We start from the raw sequence: 12,920 nt of genomic DNA on the forward strand, positions 1-12,920 counted from the left end.
ATCAAATGAGATAATAATTGTAAATCACTTACAACTGTGCCTGGCATAGTTATCAGGGCACCCATAAATGTTACAGAAGACTACTATTAGAAAGGGTATGGCTCTACCCCTCATCTCAGCAATTTTCTTTGCTCTTTTTTTCTCCCACTATGGTTGAATTTAATCTTATATAAATATAAAATGGAAAAATAAAAAAATATCATGTACACAACAGACAATAAAAGTGGATTCAAAATAAACTAATGAATTTCCATTTCAAGTAAATCTATGTAATAAATACTACAGATTATTTTCAAAGCTATCCATCTTTTCTTTGCTTCCTTGTATGTTTTCTTTTGTTCTCTGCTGTATAATTTTTACTTTTTCCTCCTTCCTCCCCCCTACATACACACATATGTAGATACACATCCACATATACACATACATATATACATAGATATCCATAAGCACATATACATATGCATTCAAATACACACATACATACATATATATATACATACATACATATATATATATATATATATGACCACATTTTGCTTATTTCCTCTTGTCATTTGTTTCTCTGTAGGTTTATATAATGGCAAACAAAGTAGAACTTTGAAAAGTGAACTTTTTCAAAGTGCCTTTGAACCTCACCTTTTTGTCAAGTCTTTGTTGGAAATAGCATACTTCGTGCTGCCCTTAATAGTCCTAATGTCATCACATGGAACCCATTGTGGAAGGACCCAGAACAGGAAGGGTAGAAGAGGAAAGAGCAGAGCAGATAAAAGCTCTAGCAAGAGCTGGGACCAAGTAGAACTGAGAGAGAAAATATTTGTAATGTCGGTGCTCTGTGTGTTGTTCTGTGTTGATGTTACTTTGTCAGACAGAAGCACTCTGTCTTGAGTTGTGTTATTTTGTAAGACAGAAGCACTCATTCTGTTGTTCTTAGACAGAAATACTGATAGAGGACTTCACTGCTTTTTACAGGAATCCTGAAAAAGGGCTTTACTGCTGTTTACAGAAGTCCTGGGACTGTTGATTTGTGTTTGATTTCTAAGACAGAAGCTTTCTCTGTTGGTTTGTGTTACTTTGTCAGACAGAAAGTGAATTGAAATGATAGTGGCAACAATATGCAGAAAACTTGTCTTCCTAGAAACAGAAACTAAGAAGGGTTTAGACTAGAGCCGTGCATATGAACCAGGAGCAGAGAACTGTCTATGTGTGAGTCCAGGCAAGAAGTGGGAGAGTTACCCATCTGTGAATTCAGACAAGAGTTTGGTTAATCCAGGCAGGAGCTGGGAGCAGTAAACCCAAGGAGGAGGAGATGTGGGGTTTGGAGAGACACCCTCGAATCAGGAAAAAAGAGAACGTTACTTGGGTACTCTGTATTGACTGATGAGTTTGTGACTTACTATGACCTAGGGAATGGATGGTCTTTTCACTTTCCACCACCCCTTAAGGATGATTGGAAGCCAGTCTGGAGTCAAGGTGAAAGAAGATTTGACTTGGGTACTCTATATTGATTAAGTAGATTGTGACTTACTGAACAATATGTTTTGTTAAAAATTATGTGACCACCTTAGAAATAAGTTGTTATGTTATATTGCTGTGAATGTTGTACTTTAGTTTCTTGGATGTTTTGCTTTAGTTTATTGCTGAATAAATAGAGAGTTCACTATACTATGTGATTAGATCCTTAAATTTATTCACAACAGCAGTCCTCAGGAGACCATAACTAAATAAAAAATTTCACATACAAGGTCCAAGAGAAATATCAGGTAAACATCAATGACTCAGTTTCTCCATCAAAAATATATATTCTACTGAAATTTAAATAATATGTAGTTAAATGGTACAGTGACAGAAATTGGAGTTAGACAGACTAGAGTTCAAATATTTCTTAGACACTTCCTAGGTTTGTAAACCTAGACAAGTCATCTAACTTGTAGTTTCATCTTCTCTTTTTAATATTTATGAGTTGAACTTTTTTAACCTAAGTGAAGGACATTTGAATTATCAGGTAAATTTGATCTAAAATTTATTCTGAAGTCTTATTCTGATACATCATTGTATTATGGAAAGGACCTAGGTTTCCAATAGTAGCAGAACAAAACAGAGATAGATTCTAAATTTGAAAGGTTTTAAATATGGGCTCAGTCAGAATTTACACATCTATCATCCATGAACCAGAGTGAATAAATTAGAGAAGTTCATCATCAGATTTCTGGAGATTGTGTGACAAATGGTCGATTGTGGTTGTGGTAATAATGTATGTGTGTATAAGGGGGCAGAGTAAAACAATTCAATTAACCATCTACTAAAGTACAGGGATAATCTAAAATGAACAGGTAGAGAGAATGCATGAAAATATCAAAAACAACAAAAATTTAAAAAAATCATTAATCATTTAAATATTGGTAAGTTCAGCCCCGAATTCCAGCATGAAGAAATATCTTTGAATTCTGTTCCAGGTAATGAAAACACTTCTTATTGTGCAGCTTCCTTCCATCCCCAAATTTGATGAGCATGCCACCTATATTCTCACAAGTAATAAATTGAGAAATTGAACAGAATTCGATGAAGAACACCTCTAATCTATACCTAGAAAGTAAAGATAGTTTCACTTTTTATATTTATATCCTCATAACTTGGTATATAATGAGCACTTAATTAGTACTTATTGATTGATACTCTCACAATATCTCAATGGGCTGATGATATTAATTAGACAGTATTCTTTGATCATTTACTCAGTTTCAAATCTAACTGTATAATTATATAGGTCACATCTCTTTGTATTGTTCACAAGAACATCATAAGAGATTTTGTTAAAGGATCTTTGACAAGTCATTAAACCTCCTTGGGCCTTATTGAATTTATGATCCAATTATTTACTGAAATCAGGCATATGATATCCGTAAAATAGCATTCTAAGAACCACATTATAAGCTAGCTTAACAGTTAGGTGGTTGAGTGGATAGACTTTGGTCCAGGAGTCAGGAAAATCTAAGTTCAAATTCAGCCTCAAAAACTGTGTGATATGGAAAAAGTGACAACTTCTGTTTGCTTCAGTTTCATCAACTGTAAAATGGGGATAGTAATAGCACCTACTTCCCAGGGCTATCATGACATTCAAATAAGATGATGATTTTAAAGTGTTTAGTACAATGCCTGGCACAGAGTGGGCACTATATGTATTCTTTTTTCATCTTCCTCCTCCTTCTCCTCCTCTTTCTCCTTCCCCCTCCTTCTTAGGCTAAAAAAGAAATTTCTAGAATTTTTGCAGTGAGCAAAAATTCACCTTCTCTCTCTCCTACCCCAAATTTTATAGAGATTTATAAATAGAGAAAAATTAACCCACTGTTATAAACATATGTATTGAGGCAAAAAAAAAATCCACATAGATAAAGAGATTGAGAGAGCGAGAGACAGATGAGAGAGACAGAGACAGAGAGAAAGAGAGAGAGACAGAGAGAGAGGGGGAGAGAGAGAGAGAGAGAGAGAGAGAGAGAGAGAGAGAGAGAGAGAGAGAGAGAGAGAGAGAGAGAACTATTTCCCTTGATAAATTCTTGAAAGATGATGTCTAGGCTCTTTTTTGATATGGCTTTCAGGAAGTTCAGAATTTTTTAAATTATCTCTCCTGGATCTGTTTCCCAGGTCATTTCTTTTTCCCCAATGAGATATTTCACATTGTCTTCTATTTTCTCATACTTTTGGTTTTGTTTTATTGTTTCTTGATTTCTCATAAATTAATTAGTTTCCATTTGGCCAATTTTACTTTTTAAGGAGTTCTTCAGTTTTTGTTTCTCCATTTCCATTTTGTCAATTCTACTTTTGAAGGCGTTTTTCCTTCCAATGAACTTTTTTGTCTCTTTTCCCATTTGGCCAATTTGACTTTTCAAGGCTTTCTTCTCCTCATTGGCTCTTTGGACCTCTTTTACCAATTTGCCTAGTCTGTTTTTTAAGGTGTTATTCAGCATTGTGTGTGTGTGTGTGTGTGTGTGTGTATGTGTGTGTCTCCTTTACCAAGCTGCTGGCTGATTTTTCACAATTTTCTTGAATGACTTTCATTTGTCTTCCCGATTTTTCCTCTGACTCTCTTACTTCATTTTTAAAATCCTTTTTGACCTCTTCTATGGTCTAAGATCAATTCATATTTTTCTTTGAGCCTTTGGATCTAGGAGTTTTAACTTTGTTATGTTCTCAGTGTGTATTTTAATCTTCCTTGTCAACATAGTAACTTTCTATGGTCAGAAATTTTTTTGTGTGCTGTTTGTTCCTTTTTCCAGACTATTACTTGACTTTTAAGTCTCTGTTAAAGTAACGTTCTGCTTCCAGGGTGGAGGATACACTGTCCCAAGTTTCAGGAATTTTGCGTAGTTTTCATAGATACTTCTAGGAATCTGGAAGTTTTCAGTTCTTCCAAGGTGAAATGATTTAAGGAGACATGTGTTTACTACTGTCCTGACCTGTGCTCTGGCCTGTGAGTGAAGACAAGCCCTCTTTACTTCCCTGGATCTGTCATGAGCATCCTTTCTCCACTGTGTACTACTCTTCCGTCTCACCATGGGACAATCACCAAGGACTGAAACCCATATTCCAGGATGGGCAAAGCAATGGAATCCTGCCCCCCTAGTTCCAGAAGAGACCACTAGTAATCTCGTTCTGACTAGTTGTTTGACTCCCTTAGCCTCTGTGGGATGAAAGCTATTCCTGTATGTTTTCTTTGTTTGGGCACAGGTGTGAAGCTTGCAGAAAGGTTGCATAGGACATTGGACATAGAGATAAGAAGACCTGTTTTCTTCCTGTCTCAGATACTTACTGAGTTGTCTCAGACTTCTGTTTGTTTGTTTGTTTCAGAATCTAATAAACTTTTGTGGCCTCATTTTCCTCATCTATGAAATAAAGATATTAATGCCTACCTCATAGCAATTACAAATGGTTCCTTTTTAGTAGTTTTCTAAGATTGCTATGGTACTGAAACAGATCTTCCTTCTCCTCTTTTTTTTTTTTTTAGAATTTACACATACACACATATTGAATAAATGAATGAATGGGCATGAGCAAAGAAAGAGAAAAGTTTGAAACAGAAATGGCCTTTGAAAAGCAAAAATGTATTTCAATTGATGCAAACAATCAAAGCTTACATAAGAAGAGCATGAGAAAAAAACAGATGGATATTGAAAACGTAAACTATGTGCTGCATAAGGCTAAAGATTCTAAATCATCCCCCAAAATGTCCTACATATTTTATATTTTGGACTTTGAAAACTCTGGTACTTAATTAGACCATATTAATATATTAATGAATGCATTAATAAAAGCATATTTTCCAGGAGAAGGGAATAGATGTATGGTTCTCTGTCCTGGTAAGAACACATCTGAAGTACTGTGTTAGGTTCTCAGAGATTGATTTTAGAAAGCACATTGCTCAGATGGAGAATATCAATGAGACTCACCAAGTGAGGATTATTAAAGACACATCATACAAAAAATTTTGAGCTAGTAGAAGAAAATATTCATGGACAAAAGATTTGAGTGCTGGTTTGATTGTCTAAATGGTTGTATGAAAGAAGAATGGACTCATTTCATTTAAGCTACCTGCCTTTCTCTTCTCATCTGTAAAGTGGGTATAATAATAGCAACCATCTCCTAGGGTAGTTTTGAATATGAAATATTTATATTTCAAATTACTTTGTAAGTTTTAAATTCCTATGTAAATGCCTATTATTATTATTTCTGTTATTAAGTAGTTGTTGAAAGTAAATAGCCTCGAGCCCTGAGGGATGTTTCTGAAGTTTGACTTTATTTTATTTAACAATAAGACCTGGGGAACCAGGCAGTACCCTGTTCAGCCATGAGGTTATGTATTGTATTTTAATTTAGGGGACACTAAAGTGAACATCAACTTCCTCAGAAAGCAAAATATGTCTATCCTCTGGCACTATAATTTTTTTTAAATTAAATTAATTTTTAAAAAATTTTTCTTTGGTGGGTGGCAGCCATTCATCTTAGGAGATTTCTCAGATAAGTTTTTTGTCACTCTTTCCCTTTCTTTAATAATCTTTCTATATCATCATTTCTCTTTTCATTCAGTATATTTCATCTTCCTAATTCTCTTCTTAAGGATAAGGATCATTTCTTATACTCAGGGGTGTGCTGAAGAAAACTGTACTAGCTCATGAGAGCCAATTGTTATATTTTCAGTGTGGGAATTTACACAACAGAAACTGACAAACACTTCAGATGAGGCCTTGATTTGTTAATTTGTTAATCCTATAGTCTAAAGAAGGTGATGGGAAAATGCTAATAGTGCAGATTAATTTTTAATATGTTGTGCATGTTTTTATTTTTTTAGAGAGCTGGTTAAACATTTACCAGCATTCCCTACCTCATAGTTATTTGTATTTTGCACAGATCCTAGCAAAGCATTATATTCATAGAAATTCTTCAGTAAATATTTATTGAAAAAATAAATGCTTATTTGTTCATGTTCCTGGATACAACTTTAAATATTATCTCTTCTCAAAAAACCATGTTGCCATTTGGGGAAGATACACATTCCTGTTGCCTTGATTTGAGATGTCACCCTCCTCTGGAAGCTAATGAATGGAAACTGATGATTAGCCTTTTATATTTCTATGGTTATTCATCTCTTTATGGATTATTTAGACTCTAAATATAGCTTCTACAAGGCCCACAACATTGCCGAGTATGACCAAAATCATATCAAATTGTAATTGGGAAATATAAAAAAAATAAATACAAATATAATTAAATATAATAATATTACCTCTTAAAACTAAGTCAACATGCAACCTACAGGAAATACTTAAGTATGTTTCAGTGGCCCCCAATTCTATTTTAGTTTGATATCTCCAGGCAGTTTTTTCACTTCATCTCCTCCCTCTTCTGGCTGGTTTGTTCAAATGATTATGTCACCACATCCACCTGAAGTTGGAAAGAGAAAGACATATATTGAAATTTAATTCAGTTTCGTTAATTGGTATCAGATTTACTAAAAGCTTTTTTTTTTTTTTGAGAACAATTAATGGTTTGGTAATTTTTAAAAATTATCTCTGTACCATGCATCATTGATAACTGTCTTCTATTAAAAATCCATTCTATATAATAATTCTACTATTTGGGGAGTGAATTGGTTAGTTTGACTGATTCAGCTACTTAAATTCACTGGGTAATTATTAAGGACTTTGAATTACAACCCAGTCTTCTGCTTCTCTTCTGCATGCTTTTCATCTCTTCTAGCACCTATTAACATATGGAGCTCCAAATTGAGACTAGCTCTCTAGAGATTTGGGAGGGTAAGGATTTGATGGTAACAGAAATTTAAAAGAAATTGACAAGGATCATATGAGGGGGTTAACAAAATATAACTCTCACCTTCTTTATCTAAGAAACAAGCAAAAATGATTATCACGACATGTGTGGAGCTAGGTAAGAGTTTTTATCTTTTGGTTTGTTTGTTTGTTTTCCCTAATGAGTAGAGCACATTTGAAGGATCTGTTTTTCTAAATCATTTATAGGTTTTTAGCAGATCTTACAACTCAGTGCTTAATCTTCTTCAAGGCTTTGAATTAGTAATAAGAAAATTTGCTTCTCCAGGTTGAAAAACTCTAAAAATTCATGACTTAGAATTTTAAACAGAACTGTGTTCATTTGAAGATCCACTTGTTTGTCCTCTACAAATTACAGCTTCTTGTTTTTGAAAATAAAACATTTTTAAAAGTAGTTTAAAGAGAGTCCAGGAAGGCATGGCATGGCTGGCAGATGAAGAGGCCGGGAAGGTGCCTGATCAAATGGGCAAGTCTTCCCACCAACCACAAGGTCCACTACAAGGCCTATCAACAAAGGGCTGGGACTGGAAAGAGCAAGGTAAGAAGCAAATACAGGGGCCCCTAACCTGGACAGCAAACACTCCTGGGGATACCACTTCATAGCCCAGAAATTTTTTTTTAAAAAGCCCCTTTCAGGACGTCCAAAGACTAGGATGACAGAGTGAACCTCACTTGCTCCAAACCCCCCCTCTGACTCTGAAAACATAGTAAATCTTTCCCCAGGGCAAAACCCTCTACAGTAAAGGCTTGGGATCCTAGAGGAAGGGCATGGCTAGGACCCTGCCTCAAAATGGGTAGAAAGCAGACTACAAAGACAAAGACTCTGGAGTCCTACTATCCTCAGAGGGAGGAACCAACCTCACAGGGAGACAATGTGGACTCCACACCCAAAGCTGAAACTTCAACAGGGAATGGGTCCCAAACACACAAGGCTCTCCTATATGAGATCAAAAGGAACTTTGAAAACAAAATGAGAGAGATAGAAGACAAAATGAATAACTCTCTCAAAAGCAAAATAGCAGAATTAGAATAACATTATAATGAGGAAAACAACTCTCAAAAGAAAAGTGTATGATATGGAAAAGTAACTCCAAAAATTAACCAAGGAATATGATTTGCTAAAAACTAGAATTAACCAAATGGAAATAAATAACTCTATGAGGAACCAAGAATTTGTCAAGCAAAACAGCAAGAATGAAAAATTAGAAAAAGATAATATACCTTTTAATACCTCAAAGAAAAAATAACTGGTCTGGAAAACAGATCCAGGAGAGATAATCTGAGAATCATAGGCCTACCAGAAAATCATGATGAAAAAATGAGCCTGGACAACATTCTCCAAGAGCTCATTAAGGAAAACTGCCCTGAGATACAAAAATCTGAGGGTAAAATAGAAATCGAGAGAATCCCCCAGACACTTGCTGAAAGAGATCCCAAACTGAAAAGTCCTTGAAATGTTGTGGCCAACTCCAGAACTACCAGATAAAAGAGAAAATACTTCAAGTGGCCAGAAAGAAACAATTCAAATATCGAGGGTGCACAGTGAGGATTGCACAGGATTTGGCAGCCTCTACACTGAAAGATCGGAGGCAGTGGAATACAATTTTCCAGAAGGCAAAAGAGCTCGGGTTACAACCAAGGATCACATACCCAGGGAGACTGAGCATATTCTTCCAGGCAAAGGGATGATCACTCAATGGTATAACAGAGTTCCAGACCTACTTGATAAAAAAGCCAGAACTCAGCGGAAAATTCAACCTCCAATTACGAGATGCAATAGTGACTTAGAAAGGTAAACAAGGAGAACACACACACACACACACACACACACACACACACACACACACCCTGCTATTTGATAAGAGCAAACTGGTTATAGACAAGTAGATGGTATGAGTATTAAATACACAAAATGACAATTTAAAAAAATCTTATTAAGGGCTACAAAGGGACTGCAGTGGAAGAAAGGGAATGGATGAAGTGGAAAAGAGTAAATTATGCCACACATAGAGGAATAAAAACTGTATAGCAGAGGAAAAAAAAAGGGAGGGAGTTGGGAAGCATATGAGCTTTCCCATCATTGGTTCTGGTACAAGGAGGGAATAACAACCAGTTAAGCATAGGACTCTATGGAGAAGAAATGCAAAAAGTATCACTTTAGAGGGAAAGAGGGGAGGGAGAGGAGCTTCACATTAGATTTGTTCCAGTGACTCTTGGTGTGAAGAAGAAATAACATACTGCATTAAGTATAAAAATATCCTACAGGCAGTAGGAGGGGGAAAGGATTACAAAAGGGGTGTGGGAATGGTTTGTAGGGAGGGAAGAAGTAAGGGGAAAGGGGAGGAAAAAGGAGGGGGGCTGACAAGGGAACACTAAGGGAGGCGGTGGTCAAAAGGAAAACTATTAAGAGGGGGAAGGGAGAAGAGAGGGAAAATATGAACATTAACAGGGGCAGGAATAGAATGGAGGGAAAGAAACAGATAACAATCATAACTGTAAATGTGAATGGAATGAACTCTCCCATAAAACGGATACAGATAGCAGAATGAATTGGAAATCATAATCCTACAATATACTGTTTACAAGAAACACATCTGAAACAGAGGGATACACACAAGGTAATGGTAAAAGGCTGGAGTAAAATATATCATGCCTCAGCTAAAGTAAAAAAAAAAAGCAGGGGTAGCTTTTTTTTTTTGCTCAGAAAAAGTAAAAGCAAAAATTGACCTAATTAAAAGAGATAAGGAAGGAAACTATATCCTGTTAAAAGGCACCATGAAGAATGAAGCAATATCATTACTTAACATATATGCACCAAGTAGTGTAATATTCAGATTCCTAGAGGAGAAGGTAAAGGAACTAGAGGAAGAAATAGATAGCAAAACTGTACTAGTGGGAGACCTTAATCCCCTCCTCTAATCAATACCAAAAATATACTTTGTAGAGCTAGAAAATAATGGTAACAAAATTCATTTGGAAGAATAAACGGTCCAGAATATCAAGGGAATTAATGAAAAGAAATGCTAGGGAAGGTGCACTAGGTATATCAGATTTCAATCAGTATTATAAAGCAGCAGTCATCAAAACTACTTGGTATTGGCTGAGGAATAAAGGAGTTGATCAATGGAAGAGATTAGGCACACGAGATTCAGAAGTCAATGACTATAGTAATCTATTGTTTGATAAACCCCCCAGACTCTGGTTTTTGGGATAAGAAGTCACTATTTGACAAAAACTGCTGGGAAAACTGGAATATGGTATGGCAGAAACTGGGCATAGACCATTATCTAACACCATATACTAAAATCAAGTCTAAATGGGTGCATGATCTAGGTATAAAAGTTGATACTGTAAGCAGTCTCCTAAAACAAGGAATAGTTTACTTGTCAGACTTGTGGAAAGGGAAAGACTTTATGGCTAAACAAGAATTGGAGAATATTATAAAATGGAAAATGGATATTTTTGACTACATGAAATTGAAAAGCTTCTGTACAAACAAAGCCAATGTAACCAAGATTAAGAGGGAGATGGGAAATTGGGAAAAAATCTTTACAACCTATGTCTCTGACAAAGGACTCATTTCTAAAATATACAGAGAATTGAGTCAAATTTATAAGAATACAAGTCATTCCCCAATTGATAAATGGTCAAAGGATATGAACAGGCAGTTTTCAGAGAAAGAAATTAAAGATATCTATAAGCACATGAAGAAATAGTCTAATTCATTATTGATTAGAGGAATGCAAATCAAAACAACTCTGAGGTACCACATCTCACCAGTCAGATTGGCTAAGATGACAAAACAGGAAAATGACAAATGCTGGAGAGGATGTGGGCAAATTGGAACATTAATGCATTGCTGGTGGAGTTAACAGTTAACTGATCCAGCTTTTCTGGAAAGCAATCTGGAATTATGCCCAAAGAGCTATAAATACTTTCATACCCTTTGATCCAGCAATACCACTCCTAGGGTTATATCCCAAAGAGATCATAGAAATGAGAGAAAGACCCATATGTACAAAAATGTTTATAGCAGCTCTTTTTGTGGTAGCAAAGAATTGGAAATTAAGGGGGTGCCCATCAATTGGGGAATGGCTGAACAAGTTGTGGTATATGCATGTTATGGAATACTATTATGCTATAAGAAACGAGGAACAGACGGTCATATTTACCTGGAGAGGCTTATACAAACTGATACTGAGTGAGAAGAGTAGAAACAGGAAAAATTTGTGTACAATTACAGACACAACATATGTGAGATGACCAACTTTGATAGACTGGACTCTTCTCAGCAATGCAGTGATATAAGTCAATCCCAAAAGACTCATGATGGAGAGAAATATGTGCATCCAGAGAAAGAACTAGAAAGAACTGAGTTTATATCCAAGTGGAAGCAAAATACGGGATCTTTTTCCTTCTCTTATTTGGTTTTATGTCCTCTTTACCATTTTTCATTCCAGCTGGTACAATCCGTCCTTATAACCTGACTAATGTATAATGTGAAGGTATTTACAGATCTTATACTTGAATATATGCCGCCTTGGGGGGTAGTGGAGGGAGGAAGACAAAATGTGAAACTCAAGGAATTGTGGAATTGAATCTTGTAAACTAAAAGGTAACAAAGAAATTAATTAAAATAAAAAATTAATAAAAAAAATAAAAGTAGTTTAAAGAAACCCAAAGGATTATATATGAATCTAATACATTTTAAGATACTGTTTTGGTGACAATATTGGATGGAGCTGATTTCAAAATTTAATCGAATAATTGAAAAAAACATTTATTAAGAACCTATTATATTACAGGAATGATCATTATCTTGAAAATAAATATAGGACTAATGGAATGACAATGAGCATACAATATTTACAATTTTTTTCTTAAGAACTGGTTAGGATATAAATTATGAATTTACTCCTTCCTCTCTTCTCTCCTTTATGTTTTGATCCATGCATAAGCATGCGATTGATTACTCTTTGCTAATTATAAAATCAGGATAAAGGGAGAGATTGCTCATAATTATTAGCTGATAGATTCAATGAAGTATTTGCGCAATATAATGACAATTAGAACGTCAAAATAATTAATGAGAATAAATTTCTAAATACGTTCTAAAGGCAGTTGAAAATCTAGCTCCCCATCAATTGTATTTTGCAGGGATGGGGCAGGCAGAGATGCATGTGGCATGGCTTTATTCTATTCACTATGTCAGACCTTTGCTCAGGAACACTTAAGTCATTTCAGTTAATGGTTAATTAGTTATTTTCAGGTAGACACTGAAGGTTTAAACCTTTGGAATATTGTAAAAGGGGATTACTATTGAGGTATACAATTAGAGTGGAAGGAATTAGAGTCTTTGCAATTTATTTTTGTGATCTTGTAGTCTCTCTGTTTCCAGCATCTTGCTTCTTCAATAAGTCTTATATATAATAATTCCATTAACCTTTCTAAAACATTAGCATTATGCTAATATGCTAAAGCATAGCATTATGATTGCTATATCATTAATGGTTCCCTGATGAAACAAATCCAAAGTGGCATTCAAAGCATCCACAATATGAACTAAAAGCTATTTTTCTCTCT

Source organism: Petaurus breviceps, unplaced genomic scaffold (assembly GCF_028583685.1).
Source record: "Petaurus breviceps papuanus isolate PSGF00001 unplaced genomic scaffold, PetGlider_PUasm1.0 90769, whole genome shotgun sequence".
In the NCBI taxonomy this organism is placed as follows: domain Eukaryota; kingdom Metazoa; phylum Chordata; class Mammalia; order Diprotodontia; family Petauridae; genus Petaurus; species Petaurus breviceps.